This window comes from Lissotriton helveticus, chromosome 5_1, assembly GCF_964261635.1.
Source record: "Lissotriton helveticus chromosome 5_1, aLisHel1.1, whole genome shotgun sequence".
NCBI lineage: Eukaryota > Metazoa > Chordata > Amphibia > Caudata > Salamandridae > Lissotriton > Lissotriton helveticus.
This window is the reverse complement of record NC_136065.1, coordinates 2016560672-2016586861: the sequence shown is the minus strand read 5'-3', so window position 1 is coordinate 2016586861 and position 26190 is coordinate 2016560672.

The following is a 26190-nucleotide window of genomic DNA, read 5'->3' as shown; positions in this document are numbered from 1 at the left end:
TTGAACTTGCCAAGGTTTGGGACCCCAAATTGATTTAATGTCAAAGGTGTCCTTCCAATCATCATAGCCTTTCAATGCTACTCCTGTAACAAACAAGTCTGTATATCTTAGTTTGGTTTGTGTGAGCATATATTTCTTTGCTGGTGTAGGGATCAGTTTAAAATTAAAAACATTTTGGGTCTGATGGATCATGTCCAGAAAAATATGTGAATTCATCCTTACACATTTTGGAGCTCCATTGTGGGGGGGGAGAGGGGGTAAGACAATGTTCCCAATGTGTATTATTAAAAAGTGTGCTTTGTACACTAGCTCAATGCAAATAATTATGGTAACTAAACATTTTACCATAATTAGCAGAATTAAAGATCAGATCCTCTGATTCACAAACAGTATAATATTCCAGCTCTGAGAGCATGGAGTTTACAGTCTCGACATCCCAACCATCAGAATGTAACCCAGGTACTATAACATTACCTTTAAAACTCTAAAAACATAAGGTGTTTTCAGTATTTCTGTAAGTCTGAACGTATCATACAGCAATTTATTCCAAACAATTTCATCAGTTACTGGAACAGCTGAAATGTTCACAAGGGACAAGTCTCTTTAGCTTATGTGTAGTTGACACCTCGTCGGCCAGTTCTGTGGCAGAGTGTTCTGGAAAGTGATGGCCATTTATCAGCAAGAAGAAAACAGTCACAAATCCAATCCAAAGGAATAGAAAAATCAAGGAAAGTGTTATGCAAACATATATCCAAGAATGGACTAGATACATGTGTTTCAGCCATGAAACAAAAACACAGGCCGGTGTAGATGAAGTGTCTAGAATGGAGGAACTGTCAAAAGAGCTGGATGAAAAATCATCTGTACTCACATAATAACCTGAAGCAGTTTGTTGGAAAACCTGGGGGACAGGTACAGTAAGAATTCCACAAGAGGTAGATCAGTAGAAATTACATCAGGTGAAGTAGATGCAGTAGTAAGTAGAGTGCTCACTTCATTTGTGTGCCTGGAATTTGAAGCTGTATTGCGAATTAAGTAACATTGATTCTCTGCCTCCTCAGCCCCTCCTCAGCTGGGGGAAACAGTCTCACTGGTGCTCACAAGCTACAGAGGAATTTCCTGTTTGGTAGCAAATGGAGTTAAGAAAACACCAAGGACTCCTTATGGCCTACTGCTTAGAATCAGCCACATGATGTAAGTTGCCGTGATCAACAGAGACAAAACGGTTGTCTTTAGAATTAGAAGTGGTGGCAAATTTACAGTTCTTGTACCTTGACTGCCAAGGGTTGGCACCGATGCATGGTATGATGGGTCACATTCCCTCTTTACTGCAATATTTTCATGAACAAGATCACCAACTTGTGGAATCTAGCCTGAAGTTACTGGTTACTCATTGATTCCTGCAGAGTCAGACATCTTCAACTGATCATTGGATTGGCTGTTGGGCAAGATTTGTAAATCCTGTATGGCAGCACAATGATCATTTACGTCAAAGGGCATGGACACCACTCCAGTGTCTGGATCGGCAATGTCTGGAAAGTACATTTTGATGTAAAAAAAGATCTTGCATGGGGTCCAGCTCACCAGAGATCTTTCAGGGAGATTATTTAGTGCTCGGTGAACCCCATATAGGTGTTGGATACAACTACGCCCTGTGCCTCATACCCTTGCTGTTAATGACTGTTAAGCCATGGTTCATCCTCTCCATAGCAAAATTGCCATCAGGCCTATTTGGAGAAGATTAATGTATGTATAAATACAGGGTAGCCATAGAATCCATGTAAGCCTCAGAGGTGAAAGCAGGGCCCTGGTCAAAGTTGAACGCAGCACATGCATATGTTTCGATTAAGAGTTGCAGATCTTTAATAACTGTGTGCTCATCATCCAAACGTTGTGGTCACTCCCAGAGTAACCTGGAGCAAGAATTGACTGCAAGTAGGATACATTTAAATACTCCATCTAAATTAAGAGGACCACTATGGTCCAAATAAATGCAGCTAAAAGGTTTGGAAATTAGTAGGTGTGTCTGGGATGGATGAGGCATGGCACAAGCTTTAATTAACAAATATCACAACAAAGGACATATTTCTTGGCCTCTTTATACAATTCACACTACCAATAACATTGTGGTATCAGCAAAACTGTGGCCGCCACACCTGCATTTGCAGAAGCAATACCTTCATGCACAGCTATCACTAAGGTTAGCCTGCGATCTTGGAATTAAATGATCATCAATCCCTGGAATTGTTACAAAGGGGATGTTTCGTTCACTTAAATGATATGTGTATTTAGTTGGAAACCCCCTAGGTAAAGTGGTGCCATTGCATGTAGCATGAACAACAGCCAGTATACCATTGTCTACCATCATTGTAGAATGAGTAATTGCAGCAACCATTGCAGTCTCAGCTGCCGATTTGGCTGCTTCATTAGCAAAACAATATAGGAAAGAGGGGTCCCAGAACGGATAATTTAGAGAAAAAGTAAATATAGTTTAAAGAAAAAACATCAATGCAAATTGAAGAACAATCAATGTGCACGGAAACTGATACATGGACTATCAGTCACATGAAGGGACTGTCGATGTTTCGACCCACGGATAGTGTAGGCGGGTTATCGCCTTACTGAGGGGTCTTCATCAGGATGGGGGAGGAGCATAGTACCATGAACCAGCAAATGATATCATGGTGCATCTGATATCCTTAGCAAGTGATCGTCACACTGGGTGAATTGGAGGACGGGCTGTGTCACCTTCCTTATTCACATAATTTGAAAAGGTCGAGCCGCCGCCATGCGGTCGGACATTAAAAAGATAAAACAAGTTTGGAAAATATTCACAATTGGGTTGAGGGTAGGGATACACGCCGCGCAGCGGTCGGGTGATCAGTAATCTGACGGCTTGCAAGAGTCGCGTCAAATGATTCTGTCAAAAGGATGCCGGGTGATCGCGGCGCGTATCCCTACCCTCAACCCCACTGTGAATTCACTCCGAAGTTGTTTTATCTTTTTAATGTCCGACCGCATGGCGGCGGCTCGACCTTCTCAAATTATGTGATTAAGGAAGGTGACACAGCCCGTCCTCCAATTCACCCAGTGTGACAATCACTTGCTAAGGATGTCAGATGCACCATGATATCATTTGCTGTTTCATGGTACTATGCCCCTCCCCCGTCCTGATGAAGACCCCTCAGTAAGGCGATAACCCGCCTACACTATCCGTGGGTCAAAAAATCGACAGTCCCTTCATGTGACTGATAGTTCATGTATCAGCTTCAGTGCACATTTTCCATTGATTGTAACTACTGGAAGCATGCTGTGTTTTTGAACTTAGTTATTTGTGTGATTTAGCAAATCAGACCGATTTGATAGTTTACTAAGGTCTTTTGACCAGTACCATGTCACTACCCTAATACCCTGCACTATTCCCAACACCACAACCCTCCCCACCCGATCTTCTTTTGGGGCACCATTTTGCGCAGAATTTCATTTGAATTATTCTACATTTGATGTGTTCACACATTGTGATTAAATAACAATGATTGTTCTTCAATTTGCATTGTTGTTTTTTCTTTAAACTATATTTACTTTTTCTCTAAATTATCCGTTCTGGGACCCCTCTTTCCTATATTTTACATTCACCCAGGTCCCAGTGAATTTGTGGGTATACCCCCTCGTTTTGTAACGTCATTAGCAAAACAACATATGGTCCCACACTTTTATGACCTAATGTATGAATAACATGAAACTGTAGCAATCTACCTTTAGGGTTTGCTACCTTAACCCAAAGCAGTCAATGCTTTATTGTGTATTGCATTTTGATTATTTGAAACCATTTTTGTGCCAATATTGCAACTTGTTATTAAAAGACTGGAAGCTATATTATGAATCACAAACTATAAGTGTGGGGAATTTTGTGCAAGTAACACAGCTTTAAGTTCTGCTAACTGTGCAGTGCAGTCCTTAACAATTGTGTGCGATTTTTTGGTGGTTGGAATGTTCTGTCCAATATCACACCAAGAACAGTGTTGCATAAGGCAGGATACTGGTGCTTAGTACGTATAGCACGTTGGACTGAACCATCAGTATGAACAATGTCTTTTTGTACTGATCAAGAGGCAACATATTGATGGGCATCAGATAAACATGCTCATATTGAAGAAACTATTATGTCTATAAGGAGACATCATAGTCTTAGGGCCTGATTTAGATCTTGACAGAATCTGTACTGGCAAATTCTTCAGACTGATTCTCAGCCCACCTACTAGGCGTTCTGCCCACTCTATTTAGGTGCAAGTGGGTCAGTGGATGAAAGCCCGCTGGAGTGCTGCTGCCCCTGCCTGATTTGTTCACCCACGTCAATGGTGCCATAGTCAAAAGCAGCTGTCAAAGGTATTACAGCCACTATGTCTGCTAGGCCAATCTCTATGTTCCTGCTCGTTGACTAAACTGTGGCGGAGAAACCTCTACAACCTGAGTTGGTGGATTTGAATGGATATAAGGCCGAAATATACCTTCTTTCTATTTCACACTTCCCTGTCCATCATGTAGCCATTTGCCCAAGTCCTTCCGGTGCTGCTACTTGACCATGATCAAATCAACACCGTTATCCCAATAATTGAAGATAAGTTCCTATGATAACTTGTTACCTTTTGACTTGTCTGTTTATATTTCATGTGGACACACGCATGTTGACATCTGTCTTACAAGCAATAATATACCAATGTGTAATACACATGTGTGTGCAATGTTGTTGTTTAAGAAAGGTAAAGAAACACACCTGTACCATTTTTTAGTATTTTAAATTTGGTGCAAAATGCCTTCACGATAATGGACACATACACAAAAATGGACATCAAGGGGGCGTGGCTTGACCGACGATGTGAGCAGACGCACGCTTGCGGAGCTCCCGCCGCCGTTGGGCCCATCATAGGCTATCTGTGCAGATTTCGGGAGTCCGGACCCGCCACGCACAGCCCTGATGCCCCTGCCCGGCTGGGCAGTCTATTTGGGAGTGAGTTCTCCGCGCGCCGACAGATTACCGGCAGGACAGAGCGGCCGGCTTGTCACCAGCGGTCTGGATCGGCCCGTCCGCCATCTTGGGCTCCCAGCGGAGGCGGTCTGTGGCGGGGTCTGGCGGACCCTGGGGTGAGCGGCGGCCACGGACTTGAGTACCCCCGCCCTCCCTGCGCTGAGGTCTGCCGGCGCCCTTACCCGAGGCGGCGGCGGTGTGGCAGAGTGCCTGGAGCGGGGCTCGGAGGCGGCTCCTGGGTCCGGTGTGCCCCCATCTCCCGCGCTGCGGTGGGCAGCTGAGTGACTGCTGGGTCCGGTGCCTGGCCCCGGTGGTTGTAGGAGGCGCTGCTGGCCCCCCCTCCAAAGCGAGCAAAGCGGGGAGTGTCCGGCCCTGCGGAGACACGGCAGGCGGCGGAGACATCGCTAGGTGCGGAGAGCAAATGCAGGCAGTGCCCCTGGGGCACTTTGGAGCGCGGACGGCGCCATTCAGCAGGAAAACGTCGCAACGACGAGGCTTCACTGCGGCCCTTCACTGGGGGTGAGTGCGGGTCTGGGGCACATGTCTGTGGGACGTTCCCTGGTGCTGGCCCCCTGTTGATCTGTTGACCTAGTGACCCCTGCGGTGCGTGACTGCCTGGACGCACATCAGGAGCGGAGGCGCAGTGACCTGGTGATCCCTGGACTACCTGCCTTGCCACGTGAGGGACGTACTGAGTGCTCGCTGCTGCGGAGAGGGCCGTCTCGGGGCTGGGGCCCCAGAGTGCGCTGAGAGTGTGCGCCGGTGCTCCCCGCCGCCCCCATTGGTGTCTTGTGCTTTCACCCGGACGACTCACGAAGAGCGAGGGCCCGGACGCGGCCTGGAGGACGCCCTGTGGACTGCGCGGAGGATGACGCGCACGAACAGAAACAACAGAGCGGAATCAGCGCCGACCCCCAAGGGAAACCCGGTGACGGCCATGTGGGGCAAGGTGGGGGCGCCGGCGGCCAGTGGCGGCCCACCTGCGGAGATTGCAGATTCCCCCCCGGTCACGCAAGCGTTCATGGCCGCCTTCATGACCGAACTGAAGACTGAGATCGGATCCCTGAGGTCGGAGGTCCACTCGTGTGTCACGGAACTCCGGAAGGACGTAACGGACTTGGGGGACCGTGTGGACAGCCTGGAGAGGACGGCGGACTCACGCACCGAGGACCAGGAGCATTTGTGGCAGCGATTAACGGCCCTGGAACAACAGAACATTGAACTCCAAATCAAGCAGGAGGACTTGGAGAACCGGGGACGACGGAACAACCTCCGCATCCGCGGCGTGCCGCTCGGAGAAGAAGGGGAGGACATGATGGACTTTGTGGCGCAACTTCTCCACGAGGTGCGGGGTGACGAGGACGTGTCGCCTCCCACACTGGACCGGGCTCACCGTGTGGCGGCGCCTGCGGGGAGATCGGGGCTTCTCCCGGACATCATCACGCGGGTGCATTTCTTTGTGGAGAAGGAGGAGATTTGGAAGCGTGCTAGGGACAAGCCGGACCTGCAATACAAGGGCCACAAGATTCAGATCTTTCAGGATTTGGCGCCCAACACCCTTAAGCGACGGCGCGCTTTTCGCCCGGTGACAGAGAAATTGCGGTCCCTGAACATCCCGTACCAGTGGGGCCATCCCTTCGCACTTATCTTCCAATGGGAGGGTAAACGTAAATCCCTGCGATCCTACGATGAGGCGGCACGACTACTCAACATTGCTGGCTCTCCTCCGAGTAGCCCCTCCAGGCGCCCTCCGAGCAAGAGGACACAGCTTACCCCGGACTGGACCACGGTGCCGAGGAGACAGCGTGCGGCGCCTGTCGACGTGCCCACCACTAGCCAGGCCAGGCAGGAGGTCATCGCCCACATCAGAGCGCTGGAGGAGTCGGAGATTGACCGTGCTGACCGCTCCCCTACAGGTCGGTCCTCCACCTCGTGAGTTGGACTGCCCGCCTAGGTCATCCTGCTTGAGGTACTGTTCTCTTGTGCCCTCCGGAGGGCGGGGAAGGGTGTGGGACGGGTGGGAGGCTGGATGTTTGGACTCCTGTTCTCCTTGTGCTGGGCCTGGAAAGGTGGGGGCTCCACACCTTTTCGTGTTACCGGCCAGTCATGTCCCACCGAGACTGTCTCCTGGGGAGTGACATCCCGATGGACATTCAAACCCGAGGGTGTAGGGTGACCTACTTTGGAGACATTGTACTTTGGCCCAGTTGGCCACGTTTTTACGGCCTAGTCCGTCCATCCTTCGGACTGCTAAACACTTGGCTCTCTTACTTGACTTTCCTTTCTCTCTTTTTTCTGTCTTTTCTTCCTTTCTCTGTCTGCTCTGCCTGCTGTGGGGGGCTGGGGTGGGGGGTTGTTGCGGGGAACGGGGGTGGGCCCTCTGAGTGGGACTCTGGGCGGTTGGGTGCTCTGCTGCGTGATGCTTTGCGTGCTATCCTTAGAGAACCCCTAGATGGCGAGTGATGTAGCCAGACCCCTTAAGATATTGTCGCTCAATGTTAAAGGCCTTAATTCCCCTAACAAGCGCCAACAGATCTGGCATTACTTTCTGCAGCGCGACCCGGACATCATCTTCCTGCAGGAGACCCACCTTCTTCAGGCGGATACGAGGCGCATGGCGCACCCTAGATACCCCCTCCAATTCTGGGCATCAGCGGATACGAAAACAGCTGGGGTAGCGGTTTTGTGCAAAGCTGGCATCAGGCGGGGTTCTGGCAAGCTCTTCCGGGGTGGTGATGGTCGCTTCCTCAAGGTTTCGGTCGAGGTGGGCTCCCGCCATCTTACGCTATGCAATGTGTATGCGCCCAACCTGGCACAGGATCGCTTCCTTCGGGACCTTTTGAGTGCTCATGTCCTTCGGGGTGGGCCCTCGATTGTTTTAGGGGGTGACCTTAACCTGGTGTGGTGCCCTGCAGTGGACCGGAGTGCGGGCTCCTTTCATGGGGCGGGGGCGATGTCCTCGGCGCTGCGTAAACAGATAGGCGATTTGGGTCTCTTTGACGCATGGCGCTACTTCTCCCCCGACAAACGGGACTATTCTTTTTATTCTAGTGCTCATCGCTCTTACTCCCGCATTGATCACTTGTTCGTCTCACATGACCTGATTGGTGATGTAATGGACGTGGAAATGTCGGACATATCCATCTCGGACCATGCGCATGTAGAGCTGAGCCTCAGAGATCGGCGGAGTGGACACCCTAGGGAAATTAAGTGGCATCTGCCCCCATACCTCCTAGAGATGCGACGGCGGTTGACGGCATTCGCGCGGCTATCACCTCCTACTTTGAATTTAACGATCTGCCCGAGACGCCGTTTCCGGTGGTATGGGACGCCTTCAAGGCCACGATTCGGGGTCACATCACCTCCCTCGAGATTGCGAGAGCGCGTGAACGGAGGGCGGTGGAGGAGGGCCTGGTGGCGGACTTGCGGGAGGCTGAGGCGCAGAATCAAGAGGAATCCACTCTAAAGACGCGGAGGCGCCTAGCGAACCTGCGGGGGCAATTGCGCATGCTGCGTGCGAATCGGGCGGAGAAATCCCTCTTGGCTCTGAAGCGCGTGCACTTCGACGGGGGGGACAAAGTGGGAAAGCTGCTGGCGAGGAGACTGAGGGTCAAGGCGGCCAGATCCCACATCGCGAACGTACTGCTCCCGGACGGGTCTCGAGCAACAACGGCGGAGGCTAAAATGAAGGCGTTCCGAGACTACTACGCCTCCTTGTACACGGCGGCACCGACTGGCGTTACCCCGCCAGAGGAGGTTCTGGAGCATTATGGCGGAACGCGCTTGCATCCCGAAGCGGCGGAGAGGCTGGAGGAGCCACTTACGCTTGCCGAGGTGACCGGGGCCATCAGAGACCTGCACTTGGGGAAGTCGCCGGGCCCTGACGGCCTACCGCTTTCCTTTTACCGCCTCTTCCAGGAGCAGCTGGGCCCTTATCTCCTCAGACTCTTTGCTTCCTTTGATGGTGGCCAAGGCCCCTCCCCGGACATGGGGATGGCGGAAATAGCTCTAATCCCTAAGCCCGGGAAAGACGCGGCTCTTTGCTCTTCTTACCGCCCGATTGCGCTGCTAAATACTGATTTTAAAATTTACACGAAGGTGCTGGCTAAGAGACTCGATCCCCATATGCCGGACCTTGTTGACCCTGACCAGGTGGGCTTCATCCGGGGACGTCAAGGGGCTGACAATGTGCGGAGACTGGCGCATTTGGTAGGGAAAGTGCATCACTGGCACATCCCGGCGTGCCTCTTGTCGTTAGACGCCGAGAAGGCGTTCGACCGCGTCGACTGGGGGTTCCTCCGAGCGGCCCTCTGTAAGATGGGAATCGGCCCGAAGATGATTGCCAGGATCATGGCGCCTTATGTGGAGCCGAGAGCGCGGGTCAGGGTGAACGGGAGGTTGACGGAGCCGTTTGCCATTGGTAGGGGTACGAGGCAGGGCTGCCCTCTATCGCCATTGCTGTTCGCCCTGGCGATTGAACCGCTGGCGGACCTGATCAGGCGAAACCCGGACATTTGCGGAGTTCGGATGGGGGGGCAGACCCATAAGGTGGCGTTATACGCTGACGACCTCATCCTCACTTTGACGGAACCGCGACAGTCCTTGCCGGCACTCCATGAGGTGCTCTGCTCCTTTGAGGGCGCCTCTGGCTTGAAAATGAATCACGACAAGTCATGGGTGCTTAATCTCACGATCCCCCAGGCGGACGTCCATCCCCTGGAGGTGCTATGCCCCTACCGGTGGACGGACCAACACATCCGATACCTCGGCCTCTCCCTGACTCCCTCTTTGGAAGGTTGGTCGGCGCTCAATTGGGCGGAATGTCGAAAAGCTGTTCTCACCGACCTGCAACGGTGGAAACCTCTTATCCCCTCGTGGCTGGGTAGGTTGAACGCAATCAAAATGTCCATCCTGCCTAAAATACTCTATCTGTTCCAATGCCTTCCCACGCCTATCCCTTTGCCGAAGATTAGAGCCTTGCAAAGGGACTGTACTAAATTCATCTGGGGGGGCAAGCGACCCTGCTTCTCTCAGTCACTCCTTATGGCCCCGCGAGATCGAGGTGGGCTGGGTTGCCCGAATCTGGTGGACTATTATTGGGCCGCTCAATTGCGGTTTGTCATCGAGTGGGGCATTAGACAAAGCGAGAAGGGGTGGCTGCATCTGGACCGGGCGGTCACGGGTCGCACGATCTGGAACCTCGCTTGGACTCATAGGGCGGGACGGTCCCCTAGTGCTTATTTGGCGATTCCCACCAGGACGGTATTGGACATATGGGACAAGGTGGCGGTGCGAAAGGGCCTGACGACTTTCCCCTCACCACACACCCCCATTGAAGATAATCCTTGGTTCCCACCGGCTAACCGCACTTCCGCCTTCCGCGGATGGACTCGAGAGGACTGCAAAGTCCTTGCGGATCTCTTTGACGGTGGCTCTGTTAAGACCTTTGCCCACTGTCGGGAGGAGTTCCGCCTTCCCCAGGAGGCTGAATTGCAGTTCCTGCAGTTGCGTCACTGGGCCTTGTCAGACGCGATATACTCCGGGGCCACTCGGGCCTTCACTCCGTTCGAGAGGCTGGCCCGCTCTGGGGCGGGCACGAAGGGTCTGATTTAAAAAATTTATCAGATTCTGCAGCATCCCCCTACTCCCCCTGCTCATTTGTATCAGCAGCGCTGGCAGGAGAATCTGGGTGCTGACATTGACCATGCGCAGTGGATCCGCCTCTGGAGGGATGTTCCTAAGGTGTATCGCAGTGTGCCGCAACAAGAAAATGCGTACAAAATAATGACGCAGTGGTACTATACGCCCCAACGCCTACACAGGATGTTCCCCTCCGCACCGCCCGGTTGCTGGAGATGCCATCATGTGCCTGGCGACTTTATGCACATTTGGTGGACCTGCCCCGTGATCGCTATCTTTTGGAAGGAGGTGTTGAGCCACATTCGAGGGGTGCTGAGATTTCCTTTGCCTGATGCTGCTAGCACAATACTGTTGGGACTCAAACCTGTGGACTTGCTGGCCCTGACCCGCAGTGACTGGACCTTGGTGTTGCAAATGGTGGGTGCTGCCAGACAACTTATTGCTCTGTATTGGAAGAAGGTGGAGGCCCCCCCTATGGCTGTGTGGTTTGGCAGACTATGGCAAGTCATCACTATGGAGTTACTTTCGGCCCGACTGCAGTCTCGTACGACCCGCTTTGAAAAGGTCTGGCGGCCGCTAGTGGCCTATCTCTGCAAGAGTGAATTTGCTAGGAACCTGCCCCCAGCGCTGCGAGCCTTGCAACTGGTAGAAGATGCGGTGCTCCCCTACACTCCTCGCGACCTGTGACGCCCTCATTGCTCCCCCTGACTCCCTTTGTTCTCTTTCTGCTTTTCCTCTATGCTCCTACTAGCCTCTGCTTTCCTCCTTTGACTGCCTTCTACTAGGCTTCTGGTTGAATGTTGGGCCCCCTGGGCCAGTTGTTTGGTTCTGTTCCGTATGTTTGTATTTACCCGCCTTGCGGGAAGATATATAAGGCGGGGCATCGCTGGCGAGTGCTGGACAGCGCTGTTTTAGCCCCCTCCCTATGCACCCTGAGAGGACCTTGATGGTTTTGATGTGCAGATCGGCGTGGATAAATGCGGATGTCAACCCACACGAAGCTCGCATCTTGAGTTCCGCCACGCGGCCGGCCCCTTGCGGGTTGTAGGCTTATCGCTGTGTCAATGTGACCCTTTTTTTTATATGTGTCTCATTCTGAGACTTAATAAAAAAGAAGTTGAAATTAAAAAAAAAAAAAAAATGGACATCAAACCAAAAAACAAAAACTGAGCATACAGGTGTGTTAACTTAATTTTCCTAATCTATAAACTCATAAACATATGCATTACATATTATTGGGATAATTGAAATGAAATATAATGTAGAAATTGCACATGAGCACATTTCATGGATTGCCTTCCCTTTCACACAATAACCTTTTAAATATATTGTGTGCTTGACAATGTTGGATTAGTTTCTCTTAAATTGCTTTGCTTATACATTCTGGTTTGCCTAATATGTTCACGACTCCATTAACAGCATTTACAAGGCCTCAAAACACATTGTGCTAATATCATTCTATTTTTCATCCAAGGGGTGAAATGGCTTTCTCTAGACCATAACAATGCTTGCTTGCACTGGACTCACACGGATGAATTTCATTATAAACTAACAAGCATTTCCAAGTTTAGTTAGAGGAGTGCTTTGCTGACATTGGCGAGGCTTCTACACACTGAAGCTTTGGCCCAGCAGCTTGCTGATATCTCTGTAAGGGTGTTTGGCTAATGACCAAGATGGGGACTTATATTCCTTCCCTTCAGGTATCCAGGGTTGGATCATCCAGTACAGGGTTTCTTTGCTGAACATACACATACCCTAGGCATTAGGTTAGGGACTGCATAGTACGAGTACTTCCACTTTTTTATATTGTTTTATATGCCTGCACATATACATTGTTTTAGCTCAATGATGGAGCTTTTTATTCTGTTTACTGTCTTCATGCTTCTAATACATTTCATCTGCTTCTGTCTATTAATCATTGCAGCACATACATTTTATAAAAAATCATGTTGGTTCAATAAACATTGAAAACGTCCCTCGGTGTATTCTGTGTATATTCTCTGAGAGTAAGAGAGCACGAGAGACTGAGCAAAAGGGTTCCAGAACTGTTACCACGCTTCCTGGGGCACCACAGTTGTCATATTCAGTGGTTTCCAGAACCATGTGCTGCCCGACTAGGTTTAAGGTGTTGGTGGCAGCTGGCCTATAAGAGGAATTATCCTAAGGGGGTGCATAGAATCAGTCTGGCACCATCTCAACAGTTAAACTGTCCACAAACGCACAGTTCCTACCATAGGGTGGAAACTTCACAACAAGGTGAAACGTTTGTTTTAAAATAATTATAAAATCATCATTGTTAGTTCTAAACTTTATTCAATAAATATATTCATCAAATTAAAATTTGCCATTGTTTAGTGCCTTTTCCTTTTTCTTATTAAATGTTATTTGTGTAATCATTATTTTAAGGTGCAATGCATATGTGTTTTTTTTTCATTAGTACAAATAAACACATCTGGATTTACACTTAAAATAAAAATATGACAAATCCATTTGTTGCTTTAAGTGTCTATCATCATGATGTATGCTTGTATCAAATTTTAAATGTCCATCACATACATTTAGTACTAGTGTATGGACTTTACAAATTAGACAATTAAAAAATGTGTTGCATTTTGTGTCATAATTTAAAGTTAAAATATGTAATTCGCGTTTTAATCATTAAGAGTTCTAGGAATCAAATAATAGTAAATGAAAAATCATCTCAGGACATACTTGGTGAAATGATTTTTTTTTCTCATTAAGATACGTCTATCAAACCAAGATATATTTTATTTCAAAACATAAAACAGTCAAAATTTAATGTCACAAAGACATGACATTGGAGTGTTGCCCCAAACTTGCCTCCTAAACAGACTGCAAAAAGGGAACCTTCTCAGGAAGGTGCATCTAGTGAGCACAGAGCAGGCACCTCATGGATCTTTCTTACGAGGGGTGGGTGTGGGATTGACAGGGGTAATGTCCAGGTAAGACTTGAATTCAGGAGAAGGAGCACGGGTAGGAGGAGGTGGGAGAAAATTGAGGATGGGAGATAGAATGAGCTGCAGTGTGTGATGTGCTTGTGTTGGTTTTGTGGGTCTGGTATATATTGAGTATGTGTATTTGTTCCCTGGCAGGTGTATGTTGTTCGGGTGAGTGTGTGTGTGTTTGTTTTTGGTGGGTGTTGGTTTTGCATGTAGGTGTGCTTGTGTGTGACAGTGTTGGTTTGGATGAGTGTGCTGTTGAGGTGGTTGGTGTAGTTGTGGTGCTTGTGGGTGTGCTGGTAGTTGGGGGTGTGGTAGTACTTGTGGGTGTACTGGTGGTTGTGGTGCTTGTGGGTGTGATAATGCTAGTGGTGCTTGTGGGTGTGGTGGTGGTAGGGGCGCATATGGCTGTGAGTGTGGTGGTAGTTGTAGTGCCTATGGGTGTAGTGTCAATCGTGTTTATGTGTTACTTGTGTGTTTGCTTGTGTTTCTTTGTATTTGTGTGTTTATACGTGTGTGTGAGTGTGCTGCGTGTGTCTTTTGGATTGGGTGCATGCAAATAAGTGCGTGTCCTTGGATAGGGGTGGAACATTGGAATTGGGATTAAGAAGGGACCTGAGTTGAGGCACAGTTTCTATGGGGTTCGCCAACACTATGGAATGGACACTTATGGAGGGCTCTGAAGATGTTGAAGAGCTAGTGGCCTTACCCTCTGTGCCACTGTGTTGATCGGTGTCTGTGGTCTCCCCATATGAAATACAGCAGCCAGCTGCTACCCCTCCTTCGTGGCCAGTGTCACCTTTGCCTGCTCCTGAAGTTGCTGAAATGTCACATGTGTTGGTTAATTATTTTTGTGTAAATTGAACTGACCAAGAATTTTTTTCTGAAAACATTTTCTAAATGTATACATTTCACATGCTTCAAGCTTTCAATCTTTGGTTCATGTTTATCATTACCTCATACATGTAGGAAACAGTTTCAGAAACGATTTGGTCACAGTTTTGGACATTCCCCTAATTCCTCCTATATAATTTATGATTTTGTCTCTTAACTATTGTAAATTCACTCCAGGAACTGTTTCAAACCACTGAATAATTCTGATTTGTTGTTTTGAATAGTGAACTTATGTCATAAAAATTATGTAAAGGACAAAGACCTTTGTACAGTGTGTGTACAAGGCACAAAAGCTGAAATATATGCATTTTAAAAATAATTCTACTATGAATCAATGTGTGTTAACAATTACTCCAATGTTTCACCAATATTTGTGTAATCTGAATGCATTTCCCTTTGTTTGGGCAGTTCACAATGAAAACAATTACAGTGGTAGCCCTCCGGACGCGGGTGCCCTTGATCCTACTTATTGCGGGCCCCTATGGACCACATCACTCAAGATGACACCTCACAATTAGACAGGGACACCCATCCTCACACTGTCCTTGTAGCCATCAACCGTCTGCAACCAGCAAACCGACTGGTCAAGATGGCTACACTTCCAATTTCTATAAAATATTTGCAGCTTCCCTGGCCCCTATCCTTGCTCAAGTCTACAACTCTTTTTGTGCAACTGCCTCTCTCACAGATACTATGAGATCAGCTACCATTACAGTGCTCCCTAAACCAGGCAAAAGCCCTGTGATCTACTCCCCATACCACCCCATCTCCCTCTTAAAAATTCATACCAAGGTCTTCACCAGCATTTTGGCAGCCCGCTTCGCACCATATATGCAGGGTCTTGTAGACCCTGATCAGACAGGGATCATACCTGAGAGGGGCTGCAACAACAATACCAACTGCCCCTGCCACCATTTTGAAAAATCCAGCGCTCCTGCTTATAGGCTCCCCTACTCTGGTCAATGCCGAAAAGGCTTTCGACATAGTAGGACTATACCTTCAGTTGGTACTCAATAAGATAGGCCTTTGAGTGTGGTTCCATTGCTGGATCTGATGCAGCTACACAGGCTCTACCGCGATGGTTAGAGTTAACGGCCTGATGTTGCATCCCCATTGAAATCACCTGAGGTTCTCAGCAGGGCTTACCCCTATCACCACTCATTTTCAGAATGAATCGATAGTTACTCTACCATAACGGCATTACAATGTGGGGTAGGGCCCATAAACATCACCCTTTACACTGCTGACATTATGATATCCCTCACACAACTCCTTGCCCCCACTGATGAGGAACTGAAGTTGAGCAGAATAGTATCTGGGTTTAAAGTCAACCTAAAGAAATCTCAACCCCTTAATCTCACCATCCCAAAAGCCAACCAACTCCAACTTATGCTCCTCTTTCCTTTTGCCTAGGCCAATCAAGGGGTCGTATACCTGGGCCTGCGCATTCATCCTAGACTGGGAGGCACTGCAGAAACTAATGACACGTTGCTTCTCTCCACTGCCCGTCCGATTTCCTCTTGTGGAAAGGTCAAACCCTCTCTTGACTGGGAAGGCTTGCAGCAGTCAATATGATTTTTCTGAGCAAGATAAATTATGTTATGCAGACTACAGCCTCCCCCACATATAATTAGTTAACTAAAATACCTTATTGAGGATTATATTTGGGATCATTATAAGGCTTGCATGACAAAGAAACAGGCTTACCTAGCCCTGGCAGAGGACGGATTGGGCATTCCCTATCTGACACAGTACTATCACTGTACAGATAAAGTATGGGGCCGGTGTACGATCCCTATCTAACAAATTTAGGGAATTGACTTGCCTGGCATATTTAAACATACTGTGCATTACACACACTGAACATAATGTTGATTGAGATGTTGCGCTGAGATCTCTTCCATACTCCTCGGCCAATGGCCTAGGATCTCTGCAAATTCTCCCATTAGATGCTGTCGAGCTGACCCGATCCATCCTCTTTGTTCCCCCCCTTTTCTTCCCTGCCATCCCATCATCCTCCCCATTACCATCATTCCTTGTTTGTTGCTATCTTGCCTTCTTTTGTCCCTCATTGACCAGTGGATGTAGGTGAGTTGATTGTTGTATTGTAAACCTACAAAAACTGTTAAAACGGTTTCAAACCTAAAATGCATTTTTGGATACGTGTTATTCTGTCACAAATGTGTACACATTCCTGTCTGTTTAAAAAAATATATATGCCAAACACATTAAAAAAAAACAGATAGGCTTATACGAACATTTGTGAAGGAGTAAGACTGTGTGTAAATCTGTCACTTTTAACATAGTCTTTTTGACTCATAAAATATTTGTGAGATATTTTTAATACAAAAATGTAAGCATTTAATCTAATATTTCTAATCATTTTGGCTCACAAGCTCACTATTGTTTGTTTAAAAAGCTGATTCATTAATGTGATGTTTGGAGCAGTCATGGATCATAAGTGCATTTAATGCGATGTCACCTGTGATATGGCTACCAGCACATTCTTCATAATTGTGATGGAGCATCATACCTGACCAAATGATAACATGTGGCCTGTTTGGTACCTTATAACACCTAACAAATCTCATGTATATTTATTGTTTATGTTATGTTAATTTCGATTTATATAGCGCCAAATCACCGACAGGTCTCTTAGCGCTTGCTTTGGGAACCCGTCCTGGCTTTCCCTGCGAGATAACCCCTACTGGGAATCCCCAAGGTGAAGACCAGGCATCCCATCACAGTAGGGCCGTAGTGGAGATTAAGCAAGCTATTGCCCAGAGTTGCAGAGTGTGAACCCATGATTCGAGTAGGCACCGAGGCGAGAATTATCGAGTCCATGGACATTTTGAGCTCAAGACCCTGCCGCGTCGGGAATTGAACCCTGGTCCCAGGTCTGACCTCTGCATCAGGGTCTGCTTCCTCTAACCAGTGAGCCACACTTCTCCTGAGGCAGACATGTGTCTGCTCAAAACAGTCCTTTGGTACTGAACAGAATTTAGTGGAATCATTTTCCACACATTCATATACAAAACACATCATCATACACCTTGGGTAAAAATTACACTGCAAAAAACTCTTCTTGTGCTTTTGACATGTGTCAGCCTTTATGTTGATGCCATCCTTTGTTGCTGTAACAAAACATTGTTACGTAGTTATGCAACATGACCCCCTTTCCCCAAAAAGTACCCCCTTAATGCAATTGTTGGTCTTTTAACTGCCCATCAAGCTGGGGATAGGCCACCACAAGTGTGTAGGTGATATGGGGGGTGGGGGGGGGGGCAGGGTGCAGTGCACAATCTTCTCTCATGTTGGGAGGACTGGCCGAGCTGGACTTCCACCTCTTCCTGCAATGGATGCTCTGCCGCTTGTAGACCCCAGGGTCCGCACCTTCTTTGTGATGGCCTTCTAGGTTGCTTTATACTAATGGGCGTTGACCTGTATGGATACAGAAAAAGAATGAAAAATACATTGTTTTGTGACTTTTTGTTTGTTTGTATTGCTGTAACACAATTTTGAGATATCAATCACAAGCATTAGAATAAAGTTGCAAGTGCATTTTTTGGAAAAAAATGTTTAATACAATGAAACAAAAATTGTAGTATTCTGTTGGGTACCCTTATCCCTTGTCATGTTCCTATTTTACTAATCCAGGCCACTGACATAATCTAAGCCAGGGGTCAGCAACTTTTTCTGTAGAAAGAGCTACTTCCGATCAGTGACTATCAGCATGAACTGCTAAAGGATAAACTACATGCAATTGTTACAAGACACCCACACACTCAGCTTCATTTACTTTAAGGCAAATGTCCATAGAGCCACAGACTATGTTTTGAACAACATACTATAGCAAAAGGATCTATGCCATGAGTGTCAGCGAGAGTGTGGTCTTTGGGCATGGACATGTGTGCATATGAATAGGACATATTTGTACGAATGACTGAGAGCCTGTTCTGTATGCACAGGACATACCTTTCTCCATATGTGGCACTGTAACATGAAGAACATACATACACATTTACTTTTTGATTGTGAGAAATTTAAAGTGCAGAGAAATAGTCTGCCAACATTTTCAAAACATGGAACATTTTTCTGCACTTTAAATGTCTCTTTTTGCAAAATGGCTGCATTTTTCCATTATACTTCTGGCACAGTGTCTTCTGGCCACTGGGAGTAAGTGGCCTGCTGTTTGTAAATGCAACACTTTGAAATTTAACCACATGCGTGCGGTGCAGATTTCCACGCTCCGCTGCAGTTCGCAAAAACCCGCGGTTCATGACGAGCTCAGCTCATCATGAGTGTACGAGAGGTGTACCTCATGACGAGCTGAGCTCATCATGAGCGTCGAAGGGGTTAAAGAACATTAAAATAAAGAGCTATCTTACTCAGTAACGAAACTTTACATTTTCAATTTCTCCCATTTAAAAACATTCAGAAACATAATTTTGTTCACATCTCCAATATTGAGTTCACCAAGACTTTTATTTCAGAGTTACATACCTCATTACTTCAGTTGTTCATCTCTGTCACCCAGCCCCAGGCAGGGAAATGGATCTGACTGTGCACTGATCATTATTAGGCCCTACTATTTGCACCTTGATGACCATAATATAAAATGAACACAGGCTTTACTTTACATTTGAAGGAAATATGAGTTTGTGCTATTTTAATTTTAAAACGTTAACTCAAGGCTGTGAGCTACACTGAAGGTATCTGGGAGCTACTTTAAATGCTAAAAAGGAAAACGGATACCAGCTCACCCCACCTATCCCGTGTCCTTGAACACTTCCTAGTGGGAAAAGTCCAGGTTGTTTGTGCAGACAATATCAGCACCTGCTGTCAAGATGCAGCTCTAGAGCAAGACATTTCAAATTGAAACAGTAAAGGTGCACCACAAGTGATGACAATATGAACATAATTCAAAATGGAGTGCCAACTGGTGGTAGATGGTGTCAGATGATAAATTGCTTTTAAGTAATATCAAGCAATAATCTCCTTTCAATTTGAGAATGTTGGTACTGGTGTTTTTCAGCATTTTGCTCCCAGTCACAATATTACCTTTTCATTCTGCCCCATGAATGATTTAGATCCTGAAATTGCACTGCTTGTTTTAACGTAGAGTGTCTTCGGTTAACTACGATGACTGCAAACTGCATGGCAAACAACCTATAGTCTGCAGTTATTTCAAGCCTTTCCACAAAAGGGATAATATATAGGGCTCTTATTAGATTTGGGATGCTCTGTGTTCTTATAGAATTAGATTTGCAAGAGGGGCATTTTATAACTTCATTAGCAGTACAGGTTCGTGAACATTATGTGACCGCCCCTCTGTACTCTTTCCACAGGTGCGACAGTGGGGCGGATGGACCCCTCCTTTGACATTCAACAATATATTTTCAATTGGATATCTTGAGAATTTGCCGAATGTTGTTACTTTATTGCCTGTGGATGTTACTACTTGCCACTTCGTCTGTTTTTATTGGGTGGGTTTTATTGGGTGTCATTATCTATCACTGGGTGAGACTTCCCAATCTGGGAATTCGCCATCTCCATGTGGGGAATATTATCACGTGGCGGTATATATGTTAACTCACAAGTGTATTCCGCTGCTTGAAATATATGAACTGATTGTTTGATATATATCTTTGCCATCAGGGGTCGATGGTTTCTTCTTCCACACCGACATGAGTTTCTGAGGATTACCGTTGATGCATGTATAAAACTCACCTGATTATATGAGCTTTGAATACAACTTTCGTAGGTTGTCCTCACAGATTATATATATATGTTTAGTTTAGTTAGTGACTTATTTTGAGCTACGTTATAATACCTGTACCGTTGTAACTATTTTCTGATTCATGTTTGGAGACACAGATGTTCTCTAATAACAACCCGCCCTAGTGTCGGCTTCCCATTTAGAGAGGCAACTAGATGGATACCAGGCTGTGCCCCATATCAGATCCCTCACTAAACTCCTCCCCCATGCAACATATAATTATGCTTAAAAATAAACTTACTTTAGTCCCATCATGTGTAGGTTGTATCATTGAATTTACAGGAAACACTATTCATATATCAATCCAGCGACATATTATTTGTAGCCAGCAGATCTACATTACTCATTTTTGGGATGACATAAGATGTGTTCCAGTGTTATGAAATGTAGTCTGTGTTGTTTTATTTTTCCCCAATTTTTATGTGTGACATGTTTGGTTTGTCTGTATTGTGGCTATCATTGGTCAATGTATCTCTCCTTTTGTTGTCATAACATGTTTTTTAATGTGTCATAAAACAAGTTATCACATGGCTCATGTTGTGTCTTGTGTTATATATATTATAGATACATATGCGTATGTGTGTTTATATATATTGCCTTATTAGCCCTGAAAAGGTCCATTGCTCATGGCCGAAACACATTGGCTGTTTCTGCTGTAAAATTGGTGACACATATTTTATACAAGAATATAAGAACAAAAAAGAATTTTAAAAAAAGACTTGCATACACCTTGAAACTCTATTTGGAATGTTGGTTATATAGTCATCACTTGTGGTGCACCCTTACTGAGTTTCAATCTGGAAGCTACTTGTAGCTCACATTTGACTGCTTGGAGACACCTGATCTAGGTTGAGTTATTTTGTGGGATAATACAAATATCAAAATTATTTGGTATAAAAAATGTATATATGTTAATTTGTATTGCAAATATAATGTGTTTTCAAAATGTACATGCTGTTGTAGAATTCACATGAAATTATCAAATCTACATTTATTTATACATAGTAATACAGACAAAATAAAATATAGGGCATCAGACACACAACACATATTAATGTTGTGGTGTTTTGTAATTATACTGGGTCCGATTCACAGAACTAATCTGAGATAAAATCCAAAACGTACTACTGTTGGTATTCACAGAAGGCATTTAGTAGTAGTGAAGTTAGGAGTCCTAACTTTACTACTACTAAATGCCTTCTGTGAATACCAAAAGTAGTAATTTAGGATTTTATCTAAGTTTAGTAGTAGTAAAGTTAGGAGTCCTAACTTTACTACTACTAAATGCCTTCGGTACATACCAAATGTAGTAAGTTTAAGATTTTATCTCAGATTAGTTCTGTGAATCGGCCACAATGTGTTTAAAAAAAATACACACCATCATAGTTCTAGGTAAGTTTAAAAAAAATGACACCATTTTAATACTTCACTGAGGAACTAAAGGGGGCCTTATAGCCTGTGTATAAATAAAAAATTTAGTCAAAATGATATTTTCATTTTCAACATGGACCTGTACCTCTGGTGAGCCATACAGCTGGCTGTACAGGGGCAGGACCTCTGTAGCCAGCATATCCAGCACTTTGGCGAGAAGGCTGGGGCCCTGTCACCTGCTTTCCCGGGCACCATGGCTCACAGACATTTGAAACAGCAGCAAATGGTGATGTGCTGTTGTTTGCTGCAGTGTTAAGAGACAACTTGGGGCCCGATGTAGGTCGGTCGGTAACGGCCGAAAATCGGTATTTTCGGCCATTTTCGGCCGTTACCGACCGGTATCGAGCCCTCGGGATGTAGCAGTCCCAAAACCGGCGAACCGTTGAAAATACCGAATCGGAAAAGTTACCGAATCGTTACAATACCGAATCGGAAATTTCCCCGAATCGGCAAATATATCGAATCGGTAACAAACCGAATCGGTAAAAAATATGGAATCAGAAAAATCACCGATTCGGTAGAATACCGAATCGGAAAAACACAGATTCTGGAAAAAATACCGAATCGGTAAAATTACCGAATCAGTAGAATTACTGATTCGGTTTAAAACCGAATCTGTGTGCAAAACTGAAGATTGAGATGTAGGAAAGGTCTGAAATACCGATTTAGCGTCAAATTCGTTATTTAAGAATCGGTATTTACCATAGATTTGAATCAGGTGGTAACCAGGTGCAATCTATAAAAAAGGACCCAAAATGCATTTCTGCTTGCACCATGGCAGCTTTTTATGTCATAGCAAGACGGCTACGGCTACAGCAGGATGGAGAGAGGGAATGGCAGAGAGAGGAGCAGGTGTATAGAGAGCGTCTCACCCTGTCCATGCAGACAGATGCAGAGATCCTACAGAGGTACAGGCTGGACCCAGAGACCATCTTACAGCTCATTAGGGACCTCCAACCCCTGATGCAGCACCCCACCCCAAGGGCACACGCAATCCCAGTGCACGTGCAGGTGCTATGCAGCATACACCTGCTTGCGTCTGGCAGCTTTCAAAGTGCAGTAGCTGCGGTAGGAGGGGTGAGCCAGAGCTGCCTGTCCCGGTTCTTCCACAAGTTCCTAGACGCCATGATCGAACGGATGGACCAATACATTTCCTTCCCTGCAACCCATGCTGAACTGGTACAGACAAAAGCAGACTTCTACCAGATGGCAGGATTCCCTAACATCATTGGCTGCATAGATGGCACACACATTCCGATTTGTCCCCCTGCTGACACGGAATACATATACCGAAATCGGAAATCAACGCACACCATAAATGTGCAGGTAATATGTAATGCCAGGTGTGTCATCACTGACGTGGTAGCAAAATTTCCAGGGAGTACCCATGACTCCTATATCTTTCAAAATAGTGGCATTTATGCACGGCTGACAGCAGGGGAATTCAGTGAAGGATACCTCCTAGGTAAGACACAGTGTCAGACCCCCATAACCTAAATAGCAGTGTGAAGTACATGTATGCATGTGAGTAATGTTACCCCATTCTCTTCTAGGCGACAGTGCATATGCCCTCCGCTCATTCATTCTCACCCCTTACCTCAACCCCGCAACACCCAGCGAAAAGAGGTATAACCGTGCGCACAAAAGCACAAGGAATGTAGTTGAACGGACCTTCGGCATCTGGAAAAGCAGGTTCAGATGCCTGCACAAGACCGGAGGTGCTAGACAATATACCCCCATCACCTGCTGCAAGATTATTGCTGTATCTGCCATGTTGCACAACCTTGCAGTCAAGAAGGGCACAGAGGTAGAGTTGTCTGACTACGAGGACCCTGACGATGACATAGCTGTGCCACTAACAGAACCTGCTGGAGTGTCTACACCAAGTGACGGGAGGTACAGACGTGAGGAGATAACAGCCAACTATTTCTGAGTGAGTACAGATGCACAGAGACGTCTATGGATGTTGAAATGACAAAGTTTTACTAATGTTGGCACAAAGTAACTGCACTGATGTGCAACACATTTAACAAAAACAGAATATGTGGGTATAGTAAATAGTCCGGGTTGCATCACCCTCCCTGGCAGTCTTACTTCTTGCTGCGCTTAGCTGACCCACTTGGATGTGGCTCACCCCCTTCTGTGTGTCCTGCAGCCTCTGCGGAGCGCCTTCTGCTCCGGCGCGGCTCAGATACAGCGCTGGCCGGGCTGCTGCGGCTGCTGCTGTCCCCAGCCTCACCCACATCCAGGGCAGGGTTCACCAGCATATTAGAAATGATTAATGCCTCTATGGCAGTGGTGATGCGGGACATGCCCCTGGTCACCTCAGAAGTGTTCTTGGTGGGGGAGTCCTCCATGTTAGCCCCTCGACGGCATAGCTGGGCGGTAGCTACAGCAAGGCAGTTGAGTGACCTGTTTTGCAGCCGGGCATCCCTGCGCCTACAGTGCTCGTGCTCCTCCATCTTACTGCATAGCTGGGTAATGGCAGTAGTCATGCGCCCCAGTCCATTAGCAATTTCCTTGTTGCTCTCCACTAAACTATTGAACCCCTTTCTCATCTCCCCCATGTGCAGGTTGTGCTCCCGCAATTGGCGATGGCAAGCCAGGATCGACTTGGCCTGCATCCTTTGGATCCGGACCATACTCCCCTCCAGCCCTTGAAATACACTGCCCACCCGTGCTGGTACAGCAGGGCTGGATGTGCGTGGCCTGCGCCGATTGCTGCTGTCCTGCTGTGTGGGCTGGGGTGCCACGGCTGTTGCAGGGGTGGGTGCTGGATCCTTAGCCGCTGCTCCCTCCATGATGTTTAATGGTGCAACGGTGATCCTCCTGGCAGGAGATGTGGCAGGTGGAGGGTGGGTCTGTGTTGGTGAATTTTCAGGTGAGAACTGCAATGGGGGCGTAAGTGACAGTAGGGGGGAGTGTGGAAATGAGAGGGTATGTCCTGTGTCTTCCTCATGGCCCATGGCACTGCTGTTCTCCTCCTCCTCCTCCTGTGATGGTACAGTGCTGCTTTGCCCTGCCACCGCACTGTCTGATGCTTCTGGAGCTGGAGCTTGTGTAGCTGCTGCTCCACTGCCTGATGGTGCCCCTAGGTATAAAGAAGCATTTGTGAACTGAGTGCAAATGTCTAACAGTCACTACAATTAAAACATTGCACATGTCATTTTCAATACTCTGTTTCATTTTCTAGGTGCATTTCATTTGGATGTGCACTGGCATTTGTTACTACATGCAGCTGACTACATTTTCCTTGATGCATTGCACATGTATGTTGCAAGCAGTACTGGGCTGGGGTTTGGCTGTGCATTGGGGCTGAAGGGGAGGTGTCTGGTAGGGTGTGTCATGCTGCGCATGCTTCTTACCTTTTGCTGTGGCTCTGGATGAGCTGTCGAGGTCCCCAACTCCCACCACACTCTCTCTCTCAATTGTCGTGGACACAAGTTCCTCAAGGTCAGGGAGGGGTGGCGCTGGGTTCCTGCCTCCACCTGTTAGTCCTGCCTGCTTGTGCAGGTCGGCCAGTTTCCTCTTTGTGAGGCTGCGAATGTCATAGAACCTCTTCTTGAGGTCGTCCAGGCTCCTGTGGGTGACACCAACTGCATTCACCCTCCCAGCTATTGCAATCCACAGGTTTCTCTTGGTGCTCTCTGGGACTGTGAGGGACAGCTTCCCAAACAGCTGCCTGTGGACCCTCACCACCTCCTCCACCAACATTTGCAGCTCCTTGGTGCTGAACTTGGCCTTGCGTTTGCGCTCAGCCTTCTCGCTCTCAGAGCTGCTTGCCATTTCCACTCAGTTCAGGATGCTGCTACCACTGCTGCTCACTCCAAATGCTCAGTTCAAACTGCCTCTCCAGAAACTTCTGATGAGTTGCACCTGCCTGTGTAGCCACTCCCTGCTAGGGTGGGGGAGGGTGCTTCAACCTCATTGGCTGTTGTCATTAGTTTCATTTTCACTTTTTTGCCGAATCCGTGTTTACCGAATCGGTATTTACCGATTCGGTAATGGCCGAATCGGCTAAATCCGAATCGGTATTTACAATGCATTCCTATGGGCCTTTTGGCCCATGGGGGTGTATAGCATTTACCGATTCGATAGTTGCCGAGTCGGGATTCGCCGATTCGGTATTTACCGATTCGGCAACTTTCGAATCTGTAATTATCGAACACCGATACCGATTGGTACCGATTCGGTATTTTACCGATTTATTTTACCTACATTTCATTTACCGATTTCAAAATACCGATTCGGTATGATTCGGTATTTTAAAGTCGGTAAATGCGTTTTACCTACATCGGGCCCTTAGTTTTTTTTTAAACACATACTAATGCACATGTACACGACGTACGCGATTGGCAGCAGAGATTGATACATCCATTTGCTTTTATACGTTACTATCACACACGTTAACATATTGCTGTGTCTGTTGTGGATTATCACATTCCCTTCCCAGTCAACTT